General features: G+C 40.3%; 2 pseudogenes across 1 annotated transcript in view; both read right to left on the bottom strand.

Moving 5' to 3' along the window:
• Positions 1-963: 963 nt before the first annotated feature.
• Positions 964-1,814, bottom strand: LOC143530274 (structural maintenance of chromosomes protein 3 pseudogene; annotated as a pseudogene).
• The window catches only part of LOC143530282 (structural maintenance of chromosomes protein 3-like), a 48,788-nt pseudogene continuing 32,997 nt past the window's right edge, over positions 1,613-17,403 (bottom strand). Inside the window, exons 15-25 of the transcript XR_013134828.1 lie at positions 7,099-7,236; positions 5,228-5,363; positions 4,990-5,082; positions 4,788-4,930; positions 4,367-4,518; positions 4,092-4,277; positions 3,537-3,708; positions 3,402-3,472; positions 3,168-3,319; positions 2,262-2,433; positions 1,613-2,198 (exon numbers count right to left, since the gene is read on the bottom strand). The product of XR_013134828.1 is annotated as a structural maintenance of chromosomes protein 3-like (transcript). The remainder of the gene's footprint in view (positions 2,199-2,261; positions 2,434-3,167; positions 3,320-3,401; positions 3,473-3,536; positions 3,709-4,091; positions 4,278-4,366; positions 4,519-4,787; positions 4,931-4,989; positions 5,083-5,227; positions 5,364-7,098; positions 7,237-17,403) is intronic.

Genomic DNA, 17,403 nt, shown 5'->3' with positions numbered 1-17,403 from the left:
CTCCGTACGACTAGGTTGGGTCAACTGGCGGTGACCTTCTACAATTTGGTCACCCCGTACGAAGTACTTAGGCATTCTATGTTTGTCAATTGTTAAAAAAATATAAATATTGTTTTGATAATAAATTTATCCAAAAAAATCTTATGAACCAATACGAAGTTGATAAGTGTCAGATAATGTAAATCGGTAATGATTAATATTTATTTTATTATATCTTTTTTTCTACAAACTTTGTTTTTTAATAAAGTTTATACTGGCGTGTTAAAAAAAACTAAACAAGACTGTTTCTAGATTCTTTTAAAAGCTTAAGTTATTAGAGAAAAACATTATTAATGTTAAAACTAATTAGTATAAAAAGAAAATTAAATTAAAATGAGAACCATTCATATAATGCCACGTGGCATTGAATATGTTGAAAAACAGTGTGCAAACTAGTTTGCTTTCACGACCCTGTTGCTCATTATACATGTTTTTTTATAAAACAGTGGTACAACCGAAACTTTGTTCACCAATAGGAAGGTATTAGGCATGCCTTGTTCTCTTCAACCCGATCCATTATTTTACCCGTTTCATTTTTTGCCCCCCTTATAAAATTTTATAATTCTTGGATCCGCCTCTCCGAAACCTAAATAAATATAAATAATATTGGTTTCACTTTTTGTCTTAGAACTTGTATACTCATGTTTTCTAACTAATACCAAGATTTCAACAAGAAATGTTTTACATAAATATCATACATAATTTCAAAAATGAACTATTTCAACAAGAAATGTTTTACATAAATATCATACATAAATATCATATTACACCACGTATAATGTTAAAAGTCAACATGCATACTGTCTGTCTAATGTCTATAGATAAAAAGGTAATGCTTTTTCTTGATTCAACACAAATCCACAAACACACAAAATAATAATGTAAGTTTTGTAAATCATAATGTTTTGACTTACCAATTGCATCTCATGCAGCATTATGGGTTTGGTCATGTTCAATGAAATCCAATGCTTCATCCATGGTGACAACTTTTACATGACTGGCCTGGGTTTTGTGAGTCACACCATATATCTTGTCAGCAACTTTCACAAGTTCGGGTCGGAATGTCGTTGTAATGAACTGTGTATTCGCCATATCCGCCAAATGACGAACCATATCTAGAAACAACTTGTTAAGGATGCAGCAAAATTATATAACAATACAAGCTTAAATGAGCTAGGGCCTAAAAATAAGCTTGTTTAGTGAACGAGTCTGAGCCTAAGCTTCAGTTATCGAGCTCGAGCCTATCATTTATATACTTTTATTTAATATATAATTATTGTTTAATAGCTACTATGATATACAAAAAGATGATAAAAATAACTACAATATATATTAGGTTATACAAAAAACTATAACAAAAAAAATGTGTGTAAATAATTCTAAATATATATATATAAACTAATTAGTAGAGACCGCAACAAGCCGAGCTAAAGCTCAAGATCTCTGTAAGTTCATGTTATCAAAATGACATGAAATTTTGTAATCATATTTGACAACCTATTTATAAAAACATTTTAAAACATTGGAAAGTGTTTTGAGCTAATGCGCGCTAAATAATTCTGTTTTGACCCGTTAATCAACCCGCTTTGTGACCTCAGACTAATAACAAAATTTAAAGTATGAAACAGGATACTTCCGACTGCAATTCGATACTGAGGGTCTAACGCTGCATCTATCTCATCGAACAGATAAAACGGAGCCGGATCACATCGTTGTATGGCAAATATCAGTGCCAATGCAACCACAGTCTTTTGACCTCCAGACAACTGCTTCATAGACTGTGTCTCCCCTTGTCCCGTGAAAGAAACCTGTCGTATTAACCCCAAGTCATCAGCAAATATGAGAATTCGATATATACATTCAAAGAACACTTGCCTTTACTTTCACGCCGAGGTATTTCTCAACACGCCCCTCGGCATCAACCCAAGGTCCATCATCGTCCTGCTTTGTTGAAAGCAATATGCAGCGTGTTAGAAATCGCACAAGAATAGAAAATGTAACAAAAAACTAACCTTGTTCTTCATGATGATCAAAGAGCCATGACCGCCTTCCACAAGTTCAGAAAAAACTTCTCGGAAATGTTTTGCCATGCCTTTGAAAGTACGCTCTATAGATTCATCTTTGCATTGATCCAGAACTGATACAAGTTCTTTGATTTTCTGTAAATAAAACATATTTAGATGAGTTCTTTGATCCATCAACATATATAATAATTAAGTTACCGCATCATCAGCATCAAGTTCCTGTTGTTGCTGCTGGAGTTTTTTTCGTTTATCGGTGATGTTTGCGTACTGATCAAGTGCTTTCTTGTTTACATGACTAAATTGCTCTAATTGCTTATTGCACTTGTGCAACATTTTATATAATAATTCCTTTACGCTCTCTCGCTTGTGCCTGCAATTTTTAACTAAGTTAATACAGAAAAAAAGTATATGCCATTTGATACAGTAAAGAAGAGCAACTAAGATAATCCATTCTGTCATTTGATTTGGGACAATGTTTTATCTCTAACGGGTCAAAATGGTAATTTAAAAAGATAGCTAAAATGAAAACGTGGCATATGAACCACGCGATCAAACAGTTCGAAAACCACCAAAAGTGTATTTGTAATTAAGCAACCTGCCCGACCCCTCCATTTTACCATATATGTGTGTCTCTGTGTGTGTGTGTGTGTGTGTATAGGGAAAGGATAAAATGAGGTTGTAGTATGAGAAGAGAAAAAACATGAAAAATAATAATTTGTTTACAATTTTAGAAAATTTTAAAATACAAAAAATGGTTAAAATGAAAGTTTATTAATCTATTTTAACATTTTATAAAAGGTATTTGGCCCTAATAATACATAAACAAAACTCATTTATGTATAGAACCTACACACGTGTAGATTATGCGTTCATGTGTAGCACCTACACACGTGGAGCTAAACGTTCAAAGTAAAAAAATATAAGATAAATTAGTTCAATGGTTACTATATATATATAACATAACATTTATACAATATAATAAGAAATTGATAGAAAATTTATTATGTAAAAAATAAACATTTTTTTTAAATCTTAACCATTGATATAAGAAAATAATGTTCTTTTTATAAATTTAACCTAAACGATTTAGGAGACTATGATTACCTTTCAAATGCATCTGATGATAATGGGCCCAATTCTCTGATCTTCTTGGTGTACTTTTCTTGCTTTGCAAGTAAAATGTTTTTCTTATTAATAAGTTGCTCTGCACGTTTATCTTTAATTTGACGGGCCTTTTCATACTTATCCAAACGGGCCTGCATTACAAGTAAATAATGTATTACTAATGACAATCACAGCCACACATTAATTGCAATCCTTCTTTGAAACAGAAATTACCTTCAACTCGTCCTTCTGCTTGTTGATTTCTTTTAACTTCTCGTTTCGGTCTTGTATATTTTCCAACACACCTGATGAAATTAAATAAATGAAGCTTAGTGAATAAACAAGACGCAAAAATCTAGGAATTCCTACTTTGGAGTTGTCTTTCCACTTCTTCAACATATGTTGTCGCATCTTGCAGTTCTTGTTTCTTTGCTTCTGCCTCAGCGTTTAGAATGTCGGTTTCTGGAGACTGTCTAACTGCCTCTACTTCTTGTTTTCTTCTAACAAGATTGGTTTCAAGCTCTGCTTTCCTTATTTCGGTCTACAAATTTAAAAACAATGAGACTGCATATACTATAAAAGTAAAGGTTGCAGATATGATCCGTTTATTATGTATGGTTCACTTACTTTTAACTGTTGTTCGCTCAGTTATGTTCGTAAATCTTTCATTTATACTACTTACGAACGAATATGATCATGTTCATTTTCTTAACAAATGAACATGAACGAGAAAACATTACTTGCTCAGTTAAATTTATACGAATGAACACCAACAAACCGTGTTCTTGTTCGTTTAGCTCGTTACAAGCCTAAGAGTACTTATCGTATGTAAAAATGAAAATATAAAAAAAATCCCGAAATCAAATAAAACCCGCCCAAATAACTTATTCTTTACGCGAGCCGGAGTAACAAATATCAGCAAACCTCTACTCGGTTTGTCCTGCAGGCTACCAGCTGATCTTTAAGTTCAGCTGTTTCAGGATTCAATCGTGACAGCAAATCCCGTTCCTATGGAGTTAAGTGATCAACAAGTTCTGTTCCCATTTCATCTCTTTTTATAGCAATATTAGCTTTGACCTGGTCAATTTGAGTCCGAACATTTGCAAGTAACTTCAGGTGCAAGTTTACAATATTTAAAAAGCAGTTAGATCAGAACATTGACTAAAGTCAACAAGCGGGCAAAAGAAAGCCTCATAAACCTTCTTATCAAGTGATTCAGAGATGTTGAGCATGTGCTTGTTGTCACTAGCAACCTCTTGCTTAAGCTGTTCCAGTTCTGATCTCTTGTGTGCCACCTCAGCATCATCTTTCTGCCGTTGACTAATAATCTCATTAATTTCCTTGTCTATACGTGCAACACGTTAAGTCCAAACAATTTACAGATATTGAGATAGAAGAATAACAAGACAAATATTGAAGTCATGTACTAAGATAATGTAGTTTTCACTCTCGTTTATAACACTGAATAATAATAATAATAATAATAAAATACTGGTCATACGGGTCATGCAGGTTGTCCGGGTGGAAAGTTCTCATAAACGTATTTAAATGCAAAAAACCTTCTAAACGTATTATGTTAATGATTAAGTTAAACAGATAAAGTGTACGTATAAAGGATATTCTGAAGTTCTGATCTGACATTCTTGAGTTCAACTTCCTTTGACATGGCATTTTCCCGAATCATTTTCATAAACTTTAGTTTTGAGCGCCTTTTATCATAAAATCCACCTGTCATACCACCTTTCCTGCTAACTTGATCCCCTGTGAAAGATGAAGACTGAAGTTAACAGAATGGAAGCCAAGAACAAAAGCAAAAAACAATGCAAACCTTCAGCAGTCCAAACCATCAGTACGAGCAACACGGGTGGCAACATCAATATCTCGGCAAATCACAGTTCTAGCAAAAACCTGAGGGGTAAATTGGGCAACATCCAAATACAATAAGATCGATCAGGGAGGGTGGTATTTGTGCATTATCGTATATTAGGCTAATAAACTCTTTCGGTTTCAGATACTCGCATTTCCTAATTTATCAAAAACAGAAGCATTCAAGCTGGCGAAATGCTTGATCATAAGTAGAGGAATACTTAAGAAGAGGTATCACATCATATCTTCGTGGATAACTGACATTCGGATTAAGGTATCGAATAACTCTGTGTTGATATTTCATCATTTTCAACCACCACATGAAATAAACTGCACATAAAGACACAAGACAGGTTTGTCAAAATGTCTGTGGTAATTAACCCAACCCAAATGGGTTGTTTTGGGTCAAGATGGATAAACTTTAAAAATAAAATGGGTTATGATGGATCATAAAAATTCTACAAGTGGGTCAGGATAATATACAAGTGAGTTTCATTTATAGGTTAAAATGAGTCAAAACAAAATATCCAAGTTATCCAAAATTTATCTACTTCAAAATACCCAAACTATCATGTGCGAAACAAAACTCATCCGAAACCCAAAATACGATCAAAACGAAACAAAAACCCCGAACTGACTAAAATGAAACAAAAACGAGACTGAACCCAAATAGAAAAACGACCAAAACGAAAAAAACGAAATGAAACCGAAAAACTGACCAAATCGAAACAAAAAAAGCGAATGCAACCGAAAAGCTAACCAAAACTAAACAAAAACATCGAATCGACCAAACCGAAACAAAACTGAATAGAAATAGAAAACCGACCAAAACGAAACAAAAAAACCGATATGAAACCGAAAATTTGACCAAAACGAAACAAAAAAAAAAAGCGAAATGCAACTGAAAAGCGAACCAAAACAAAACAAAAACACCGAACCGACCAAAAAGAAACAAAAACACCGAATCGACCGAAACAAAACAAAAAAAACCAAAACAAAACTGAACCAAAATAGAAAAATGACCAAAACGAAACAAAAAAAAACGAAATGCAACTGAAACCTGACCAAAACAAAACAAAAACACAGAACCGACCAAAGCGAAACAAACAAACCGAAACGAAACTGAACCGAAATAGAAAAACGACCGAAACGAAACAAAAAAACCGAATTGAAACTGAAAAACTAACCAAAAGGAAACATAAAAAAACTAAATGCAATTTAAAAACCGGACCAAAACGAATCAAAAACACCGAACCGACAAACGAAACAAAAAAACTGAAACGAAACTAAACCGAAATAGAAAAACGACCAAAACGATACAAAAAACCGACATGAAACCGAAAAACTGACCAGAACGAAACAAAAAAAAGCGAAATGCAATCAAAAAACTTACCAAAACGAAACAAAAGAACTGAAACGTAGCCGACCAAAATAAAACAAATGAATCGAAACGAAACAAAAAAAACGAAATGAAACCGAAAAAACTGACTGAAACAAAACAACACTGAAACCGAAAAAACCTAGAAATCGAAACTGAAATCATTGAAACCGAGCAGATACCGAAACCGACCGAAATGAAAAAAAAAAACAAAATCGAACCGAAAAAAACCCCCGAAAAACTCGAAATTAAACCGGAACAAAAAGTTTTTTTTTCTTTCTTTTTTTTTATGAACGAGGAGGATGGGGGAAACATTTTAGTGATTTTACATTTTGTGTTTTTTATTTATATTTTGAGTTATTATTTTTTAATAGTTTTTTTTAATATTTTTTTGAGGGGTTTTTAAAACCCTTTGTGTGTCAACCTTCACTTGGGTCAAGATGAGATAGTTTTATCCATCTTGACTCATATCCATCCTAACCCTCTATTTTAAAAATCCATCCCGACCCCGTATCCATTCCGACTCCTACCCATCCTGACCCATCACCTAAATCCAACCCAACCCAACCCAACCCAACCCACTCCTATTGCCACATCTAGTGGTAATAAACTAAATTATAATATAACAAGCTCATCTTACATATAACAAAACTGTATAAAGCAAAAAAATAAGATGAGTGTCAAAACCTGTTGCCAGTCGTGACTTCAACAGCAGTAAATAAAATTTCATCGCATTCAAGCAACTCAATAATCGAACCGGTACACTCCAAAAATGTTGTAGTCCCTGCAGATTCTCCTGACACAGCTGATCCCCCTTCTTATGTCCTGTTAATTGTACAATGGCCAAGATAACACCAGCAAAATTTGTTCATGTACACACAGACGCATATATACATACACACAAATGTACATTGACGCTAATAGATTTTTTTTTTGATTTAGGTGGGTTGAAGAAAAAAAAAGTGCTTTTAGGTAGTGTATTAGAATTTAATTGCTTTTAGGTAATCCTCCATCTAAGATGGCAGATTACATGTACACGCAAGCATGCTTTCCACGTGTGTCTTCAAGTCGGATGCCATGTCAACGGGTAATACATGTGGAATCCTCTATCTGAGATAGAGGATTACATAAACTCATTTTACCACCATTTACCGTGGACTTATCATATGGAGTCTCCTTTTTTACCTCCTGGACAGATGTCACAAAACCTGAAATCCTCCGTCTCAAATAGACGATTGTCACACAAAGAATATATTCTAATAACTCTCGTGAATGAATTGTATTCAACATTTGTGAAGAGGTATGTACCCGCCTCAACACCAAGCAAGGCGGGTCAACCCACAAGATAAAGACATTATGAAGGCACAAAGCCAAAACCCAGGCGCATCGCGCATACAAAACATGCTCAGGCATCATATGCTCGCGCATCACATATGCGCGCGGCGCATATCGCATGCTCTTGCACATCACATATGCTCGCGCGTCACATATGCGCGTGGCGCACCAGCGCGCGGCGCATATCACACGCTCGTGCATATCACACCTGCGCATGAAATATCTGCGCGTGAGAATAAAAAGAAGACTTCACGCATTCTCAGGATGGGCGCATATCACACGTACACATAATCAACCTCGTTCTTATCCAAATCAGGATCAGGGCAACCTTGATTGTGCACGTCAGACACTCTTCTAGAAGGCATCTTTTTAAGGAGTAAGAATATGCTGATGTTGACAGCTGCCAAATGAAAGGTCGACAACTCAGCATGACACATGTGCTACCACATGATTTCAACCAACGAGAAAGCGCCAGGTGTCCCAGAGGACACGTGGCGCAGTGCGATTGGAGGAGGCCAACGAGGCTGAGCCCAGCCAGTGGAAACCCTAGCACTATAAATACAGCATCAACTCCACTTTGATGACACATTCATTCACACTCAATCATTGACAGTTACAAGCAGTGATATCACATTCAATCATATTGAATTGTATTCACTCACAGTCAGTTACAGAAAACACACAGTCACATAATCAAGAGCGATTCAGCAATTGTCACACCCGGCCCTGAGCGGCGGAAACAGCCGGGCGCGCGCGAGTGGGAATTGATACTTAAGCACGGGCCATTGCAAACATTCAAAGTAAGATTTTCATTGCGCATGAAAAGTTTAATACAAATACATTACATTGTTTAAAAATTACATAAAAACATCCAAGTATAAAAATTGTTGAAGATTTCCACGCCATATCCCCATGCGCGGCGGGAACAACCACGCGCATCGAAGGGATAGAACTAAAATCTTCCAAAAAGCTAGTTTAGATGTTTAGCGTGAGGTGCTCTAAGTGTGACTCCATGCGCTACCTAGTTATCTCCTGAAAGACACGTAAAAACATTTGAATCAGTATAAACTGAGTGAGTTCACAAGTCTTAGTAACTTGATAAATCGTATTGCATCATAATCTTGATACAAATCATTCTGAAACATAATTCTGATAGCATCATTAAAACACATGCTTGGTAAAACATAGTTATATCAACATATTCTGATAAAATCGTTCCGCGGGTTACGCGCGAACATTTCTGGGAACTGTGCTCGTCTATGCAAAGTGGCGCTGCCACTACGAGCTAAAATAAGTAATACCGTCCCGCGGGTTACGCGCGAACGTTTCAGGAACATGTGCTCGTCCATGCAAAGTGGCGCTGCCACTACGAGCTAAAATAATAATTCCGTCCCGCGGGTTACGCGCGGACGTTGTGCCGGAAAACAAGGCGCTCGTCCATGCAAAGAGGCGCGACCCCTACGAGCGGGCTCAAACCCATAGTACTGCCCCATGACCATACTAGGCACTCGTCCATGCAAAGAGGTGCGACCCCTACGAGTGGGTGGATCAAACCAGCAGTCCCTACCCTTAGAGTTCCAATGGTAAAGTGATCACTTACTCGAGTTCTAGTGCACATACATCGAAAACCTTAGATAACCGTTTGCATTACTCATCATGAAACATAACTTAAACACATAATCGCTTGCATAGCTTGTAAGTATACCGTGATAAAACATTATTTAAGTACGTGTCCCTCGCCCCGAAAACAGTTTAAAAATAGTGAAAATAGTGAAAATAGGGGCTGTGAGACTCACCTGTGGTTCTTGTTAAGGGATTAATCGAGATTCGGGTTTTCTTGGTGTTGGCCCCGGAATCGAAGGTCTAGAATACGATTAAATAACAAGAAGTATATATATTAAGATCAAGAAATAGGAGAATATGAGGTTTGGAAAGTAGATCTCAAGTTTATAACCTCGGCTTACCTAGTAATTGGGACGGAATCGAAAATAACGGATGCTCGGGAGATGCTTAGTGCAAGTTTGCAGTTCTTTGGAGTGTGTTTTGGGTGATAATTTAGGTTACATATTTATAGGCAAACTCAAGGGAACACAATCCCTTGCTTTAGGGGATTGAAATCTTTTCATATCTAGGTGTAATGATGATAAAGTATGGAAATTATTATTGTTTATTGTTTACTTAAAAGTGGAGGAGTGGACAAAAGATCTTGATTTGATTTGGACAGGACATGCAGGTCTGGGGTTGGTGAGAATAGGGTGGCTGACAGTTGACTTTTCATGTTACAGTGTGCTTTTTCAGGTACTTTTGTCAGTGTACAGTAAAAAGTGGAAAATCTCTGAAACACGCTACTGTTTCCTTTTGGGCGGGAGTAATCTCCTTATGTCTGGAGAATAGACTAAGTGTTCTGTGCGCATCACTTTGTGCGCATAGCTTTCTGCGTGAAGGACATTTCTTTGCTGCGGGTAGGTGCGTAACCTTCTCGCAGTTAGGGACATTGAGTTTCATTTGTAGATTCTCCAGGTGGTCTTGGTATTTCAACATAGTGATCAGTTATGTTGAAGTCAATTCCATCTTGGAGCTTCAGACAAACTGGCTCTCAATGTTCCCGCCATGCGGGGAGGTTAGTTCCCTTCCGCACGCGCATAAACGATGTAGGATGCACCCGCCTTAGCATCATGCGGGATGGTCAACCCATAGACAACATAACGTTAAGTTACATGAAAACATAAAGCCAAAACATTCGCGCATGGCGCATATAACATATGCTCACGCTGGTTCTTAACATGGTGCGCTCGCGCAGGTTGCACATAACAAATGCACGCGCTGACTAACATGGCGCGCTCGCGCAGGGCGCACATAACAAATGCACGCGCTGACTAACATGGCGCGCTCGCGCAGGGCGCACATAACAAATGCACGCGCTGACTAACATGGCGCGCTCGCGCAGGGCGCACATAACAAATGCACGCGCTGACTAACATGGCGCGCTCGCGCAGGGCGCACATAACAAATGCACGCGCTGACTAACATGGCGCGCTCGCGCAGGGCGCACATAACAAATGCACGCGCTGACTAACATGGCGCGCATAATATTTACAATCACCTAATTATTAGGTTGATTACTTAGTTTAAGGGATTGGGAATTTACCGGGTGTCACATTCTCCCCTCGTTAAACGAAATTTCGTCCCGAAATTTAGGAGACGTTGCTGGCAGAAGCCATGTTCTGAAAGAGGTGTGGGTATTTCTTGCGCATTTGGTCTTCTCTTTCCCAAGTGAATTCAGGCCCACGCCTCGAGTTCCAATGAACCTTTACTAACTTGATTTTGCTCCTGCGTAACTTTTGTTCTTTCCAATCGGTTACTGCTATAGGTTCTTCTATGAAGTGCAGCTGTTTGTCGATGTGAATCTCTTCCATCGGCAAAATCAACGTTTCGTCAGATAAGCACTTTTTGAGGTTGGACACATGAAACGTATCATGAACTCCACTGAGTTCGGCGGGTAAACGGAGTTTATAAGCAACCGGACCGATCCTTTCCAGGATCTCGAATGGTCCAATGAAGCGCGGATTCAACTTTCCTCGCTTGCCGAAACGGGGGACTCCTTTCCATGGAGAGACTTTCAAAAGTACTTTATCCCCTACTTGAAATTCCAATGGTTTCCTTCGCACATCTGCGTAGCTCTTCTGTCTGTCGCGCGCTGTCTTAAGGCGATCCCTTATCTGAAAAATCTTGTCTGTTGTTTCTTGGATCAATTCTGGACCAGTCATTTGCTTGTCACCTACTTCAGCCCAGCACAGTGGGGATCTACACTTGCGCCCATACAAAGCTTCGAACGGCGCAGCCTTAATGCTTGTGTGATAACTGTTGTAAGAAAATTCAACCAATGGGAGATGAGTATCCCAGCTACCTTCGAAATCGATTGCGCACGCGCGTAGCATATCTTCCAATGTCTGGATTGTTCGCTCGCTTTGCCCATCCGTTTGAGGATGATATGCCGTACTCATGTCAAGACGAGTACCTAAAGCCCCTTGTAACGATCTCCAAAACCTTGATGTGAACCGACTATCTCTATCAGAAATGATGGACACTGGGACTCCATGTTTTGAAACTACTTCTCGAATATACAGTCGGGCTAACTTTTCCATCTTATCGGTTTCCTTGATCGGCAGGAAGTGCGCTGACTTAGTTAGCCGATCCACAATAACCCATATTGTGTCATAACCCCCAGGTGTCCTTGGCAGTTTGGTGATGAAGTCCATAGAGATTTGTTCCCACTTCCACATGGGAATTTCTGGCTGTTGAAGCAACCCTGATGGTTTCTGGTATTCGGCCTTTACCTTCGAACACGTCAGGCACTTACTGACATACGTCGCGATGGCGCCTTTAAGATTGGGCCACCAATACAGCGTTTTAACATCTTGGTACATCTTGTCTGCGCCAGGATGTACGGAATACCGCGTCTTGTGAGCTTCGTTCAATACCTGCTCGCGCAATCCTCCCTTGAGAGGGACCCATATGCGGTTAGCGAAATATAGATTGCCGTTCTCTTTAAGTTCCAAATTCTTAACCATACCCCCAAGGCATTCGTTTTTGACAAACTCTGGTTTCAAGGCTTCTTGCTGAGCGTCTCGGATGCGGGTAGAGAGATCTGCGTGAATGGTCAACCTTAGAGCCTTGACTCGTAGCGTTTTTATTCGCTCCTTCCTACTTAGCGCGTCTGCTACCACATTCGCCTTTCCAGGGTGGTACTTAATTTCACAATCATAATCGTTCAACAACTCCACCCATCTTCGTTGCCTCATGTTTAAATCCTTTTGATCAAATATATGTTGAAGGCTCTTGTGATCCGTAAAGATTATACACTTTGTACCATAGAGGTAATGGCGCCAAATCTTTAGCGCGAAGACAACCGCTCCAAGTTCTAAATCATGCGTTGTGTAGTTCTTTTCATTGGTCTTGAGTTGGCGTGAGGCATACGCTATGACTTTGTCTCGCTGCATAAGGACACATCCAAGTCCCTGATGTGAAGCGTCGCAGTAAACAACAATGTCATCCATCCCCTCGGGCAAAGACAAAATTGGCGCACTACATAACTTCTGTTTCAACATTTGAAATGCTGTTTCCTGATTTTCGCCCCAAACAAACTTCTTGTCTTTCTGAGTTAGCGCGGTCAGGGGTAGAGCTATCTTGGAGAAGTTCTCAATGAAGCGTCGATAGTAGCCAGCTAGTCCTAGGAATTGCCTCACCTCAGTTGGGGTTTTTGGCGCTTCCCAGTTTTCGATGGCCTTGACTTTGGAAGGATCAACGTGAATTCCTTTCTCGTTTACAACGTGACCGAGAAAGTGAACTTCTCTAAGCCAAAACTCGCACTTGGAAAACTTCGCATACAACTTTTCTTTCCTCAACAATTCCAAAATCAATCTCAGGTGTTGCTCATGCTCGGCCTTGGTCCGTGAGTAAATCAGAATATCATCTATAAACACAATCACAAACTTGTCCAAGTATGGTTTGCACACGCGGTTCATCAGATCCATGAACACAGCTGGCGCATTAGTTAGCCCGAAAGGCATCACTAAGAACTCATAATGGCCGTATCTAGTTCGGAAGGCTGTTTTCGGCACATCTTCCTCATGGACCCTAAGTTGGTGGTATCCTGACCGTAGATCTATCTTCGAATAATAACTGGATCCCTGCAACTGGTCAAATAAGTCGTCAATCCTCGGTAAGGGGTACCGATTCTTGACTGTCAGCTTGTTCAGCTCCCTGTAGTCAATACACATTCTGAACGAACCATCCTTCTTCTTAACAAACAGTACTGGAGCTCCCCAAGGTGAAAAGCTTGGGCGTATGAAACCCTTATCCAATAGTTCCTGTAACTGATTGGATAGCTCTTGCATCTCAGATGGAGCTAATCGATAAGGCGCTCGAGCTACTGGCGCAGCTCCCGGGACTAAATCAATACGAAACTCGACTTGTCGCGGCGGCGGTAATCCGGGCAAATCTTCAGGAAAAACTTCTGGAAATTCGCGCACTACTGGTAAGTCTTCAATTCTTCGCTCATCTCCTTTCTTCTCTACGACATGCGCCAGGAAGGCGTAGCACCCTTTCCTTAGGCACTTTCGCGCCTTTAGGCACGAAATCAGTTTCGTCGCAACTCCCCTTCTTTCCCCTTGAATTACCAAGGTTTCTCCGTTCAACAGTGGGATCCGAACCTGCTTCTCATGGCAAATAACTTCCGCGCGGTTCTCGACTAACCAATCCATACCTACCACAATGTCAAAACTTCCCAAGTCTATTGGCAACAAGTTAATATTGAACCCGTGACCTCCCATGACTATAACACATTGTTCAGTTCTTTCGTTCGCGCATAACTGCCTACCATTGGCTAGTTCTATAGTATAAGGCGTGTCTAGCCTACTGGTTGCTAGGCCTAGGGAGTCTTTAAACGGTTACCACATTCGGCTCTTCTTTAGCTTCGCCTGCGCCGATCACAAAAGCTCTCCCGCGAGCTTGGTTCCCCTTTTGCGGGCAATCCCGACTAAAATGCCCTGGCTTCCCGCATGCGTAGCAGTTGTCGCTTGCTCCAGCTTCTCTGACACGGCAATTCATCGTCTTGTGCCCTGGTCTGCCACATTTGGCACATTCGATTCTTGCGCATTCACCCTCGTGGTGATACTTGCATTTGTTGCACCATGGGCGAGGCCCGCTGTATCCTTTTCGTGGTGGCTCCGCGGCCTGAATCGCGTAAACCCTTGCGCTTTCCTGCTTCTTGAACGGTGGCTGCTTGGAGTCGGACCCTCGGTGGTGAGAGTTCCATTTCCTCTTGGGGTCAGAGGTTCGCTGCTCGATTCCGCGCGTAGTCAACATACCCGCACGGATCGTATCCCTTGTAAGGGTAATGGCCCGCGCTACCGCCTCATCAAAGGTTGGAGGCGCTGCGGCGTTGAGCGGAACCCTAACAACAGGAGGTAACCCAAAAATATACCTCTCGATCTTCTTTTCCTCCGTGTTTGCCATGTCTGGCACCAACTGGCAAAGTTCGTTGAACCGGTTGTTGTAGGCGTCGATATCCGTTCCTACCATGGTGTGGTTCCAGAATTCCTGTTGTAGACTCTGGATTTCTGCGCGAGAGCAGAACTTTCTCATCATCTCCTTCAGTTCCTCCCAGGTCTTGTGGAGAGCAACTTCTCGCCCCAATGTTTTCGTTTGAAGCTTCCACCAAGACGAAGCTGCCTCTTGGAACATGCAGGTCGCGTAAAGGACCTTCTGGTTCTCACTACATCCGCTAATGGAGAGAACTGTCTCCATCTTGTCAATCCAGTTGTAGAGCCCAATGGCCCCTTCGGTTCCCTTGAATGGCCAAGGCTTACAGGCCATGAATGTCTTATAGGAGCATCCTTTGTCCAAGGCTCCTGATTCGGGTTCTGGGGTCTCATTCTGACGACCCTGACTTGATTCGGCCTTGCTGGCCTCATGTGTTGCGATCGCTTGCGCGATTATTTCCGCGAGTTCCTCGGGTGTCATGGTAATTCCTTTGGCTTTAGTTGGAGGCATTCTTGCTTTAAAAGAGTGAAAATATATCAGACTTAGCGCATGTACTCTGAGCACATAATGTTATCATTATTTACTAGACAGTGTGACCCGTGTTCCTAAGTGTGTGTATAGTTTCTTTTGAAAGTATTTTCTTTGAAAAATATTTCATGCGATTCCCCAACGGTTATAGTCTAGGTTAAAACTTCTTTTTCCTAGTTCGCTATAACCAGTGCTCTGATACCAATCTGTCACACCCGGCCCTGAGCGGCGGAAACAGCCGGGCGCGCGCGAGTGGGAATTGATACTTAAGCACGGGCCATTGCAAACATTCAAAGTAAGATTTTCATTGCGCATGAAAAGTTTAATACAAATACATTACATTGTTTAAAAATTACATAAAAACATCCAAGTATAAAAATTGTTGAAGATTTCCACGCCATATCCCCATGCGCGGCGGGAACAACCACGCGCATCGAAGGGATAGAACTAAAATCTTCCAAAAAGCTAGTTTAGATGTTCAGCGTGAGGTGCTCTAAGTGTGACTCCATGCGCTACCTAGTTATCTCCTGAAAGACACGTAAAAACATTTGAATCAGTATAAACTGAGTGAGTTCACAAGTCTTAGTAACTTGATAAATCGTATTGCATCATAATCTTGATACAAATCATTCTGAAACATAATTCTGATAGCATCATTAAAACACATGCTTGGTAAAACATAGTTATATCAACATATTCTGATAAAATCGTTCCGCGGGTTACGCGCGAACATTTCTGGGAACTGTGCTCGTCTATGCAAAGTGGCGCTGCCACTACGAGCTAAAATAAGTAATACCGTCCCGCGGGTTACGCGCGAACGTTTCAGGAACATGTGCTCGTCCATGCAAAGTGGCGCTGCCACTACGAGCTAAAATAATAATTCCGTCCCGCGGGTTACGCGCGGACGTTGTGCCGGAAAACAAGGCGCTCGTCCATGCAAAGAGGCGCGACCCCTACGAGCGGGCTCAAACCCATAGTACTGCCCCATGACCATACTAGGCACTCGTCCATGCAAAGAGGTGCGACCCCTACGAGTGGGTGGATCAAACCAGCAGTCCCTACCCTTAGAGTTCCAATGGTAAAGTGATCACTTACTCGAGTTCTAGTGCACATACATCGAAAACCTTAGATAACCGTTTGCATTACTCATCATGAAACATAACTTAAACACATAATCGCTTGCATAGCTTGTAAGTATACCGTGATAAAACATTATTTAAGTACGTGTCCCTCGCCCCGAAAACAGTTTAAAAATAGTGAAAATAGTGAAAATAGGGGCTGTGAGACTCACCTGTGGTTCTTGTTAAGGGATTAATCGAGATTCGGGTTTTCTTGGTGTTGGCCCCGGAATCGAAGGTCTAGAATACGATTAAATAACAAGAAGTATATATATTAAGATCAAGAAATAGGAGAATATGAGGTTTGGAAAGTAGATCTCAAGTTTATAACCTCGGCTTACCTAGTAATTGGGACGGAATCGAAAATAACGGATGCTCGGGAGATGCTTAGTGCAAGTTTGCAGTTCTTTGGAGTGTGTTTTGGGTGATAATTTAGGTTACATATTTATAGGCAAACTCAAGGGAACACAATCCCTTGCTTTAGGGGATTGAAATCTTTTCATATCTAGGTGTAATGATGATAAAGTATGGAAATTATTATTGTTTATTGTTTACTTAAAAGTGGAGGAGTGGACAAAAGATCTTGATTTGATTTGGACAGGACATGCAGGTCTGGGGTTGGTGAGAATAGGGTGGCTGACAGTTGACTTTTCATGTTACAGTGTGCTTTTTCAGGTACTTTTGTCAGTGTACAGTAAAAAGTGGAAAATCTCTGAAACACGCTACTGTTTCCTTTTGGGCGGGAGTAATCTCCTTATGTCTGGAGAATAGACTAAGTGTTCTGTGCGCATCACTTTGTGCGCATAGCTTTCTGCGTGAAGGACATTTCTTTGCTGCGGGTAGGTGCGTAACCTTCTCGCAGTTAGGGACATTGAGTTTCATTTGTAGATTCTCCAGGTGGTCTTGGTATTTCAACATAGTGATCAGTTATGTTGAAGTCAATTCCATCTTGGAGCTTCAGACAAAC

Source organism: Bidens hawaiensis, unplaced genomic scaffold (assembly GCF_021521415.1).
Source record: "Bidens hawaiensis isolate Kalapana, Puna unplaced genomic scaffold, B.hawaiensis_p1.1 tig00008883_1, whole genome shotgun sequence".
NCBI classification, from domain to species: Eukaryota; Viridiplantae; Streptophyta; class Magnoliopsida; order Asterales; family Asteraceae; genus Bidens; species Bidens hawaiensis.
The sequence above is the reverse complement of the archived record's forward strand: the minus strand, read 5'-3'. Positions and strand labels throughout refer to the sequence as shown.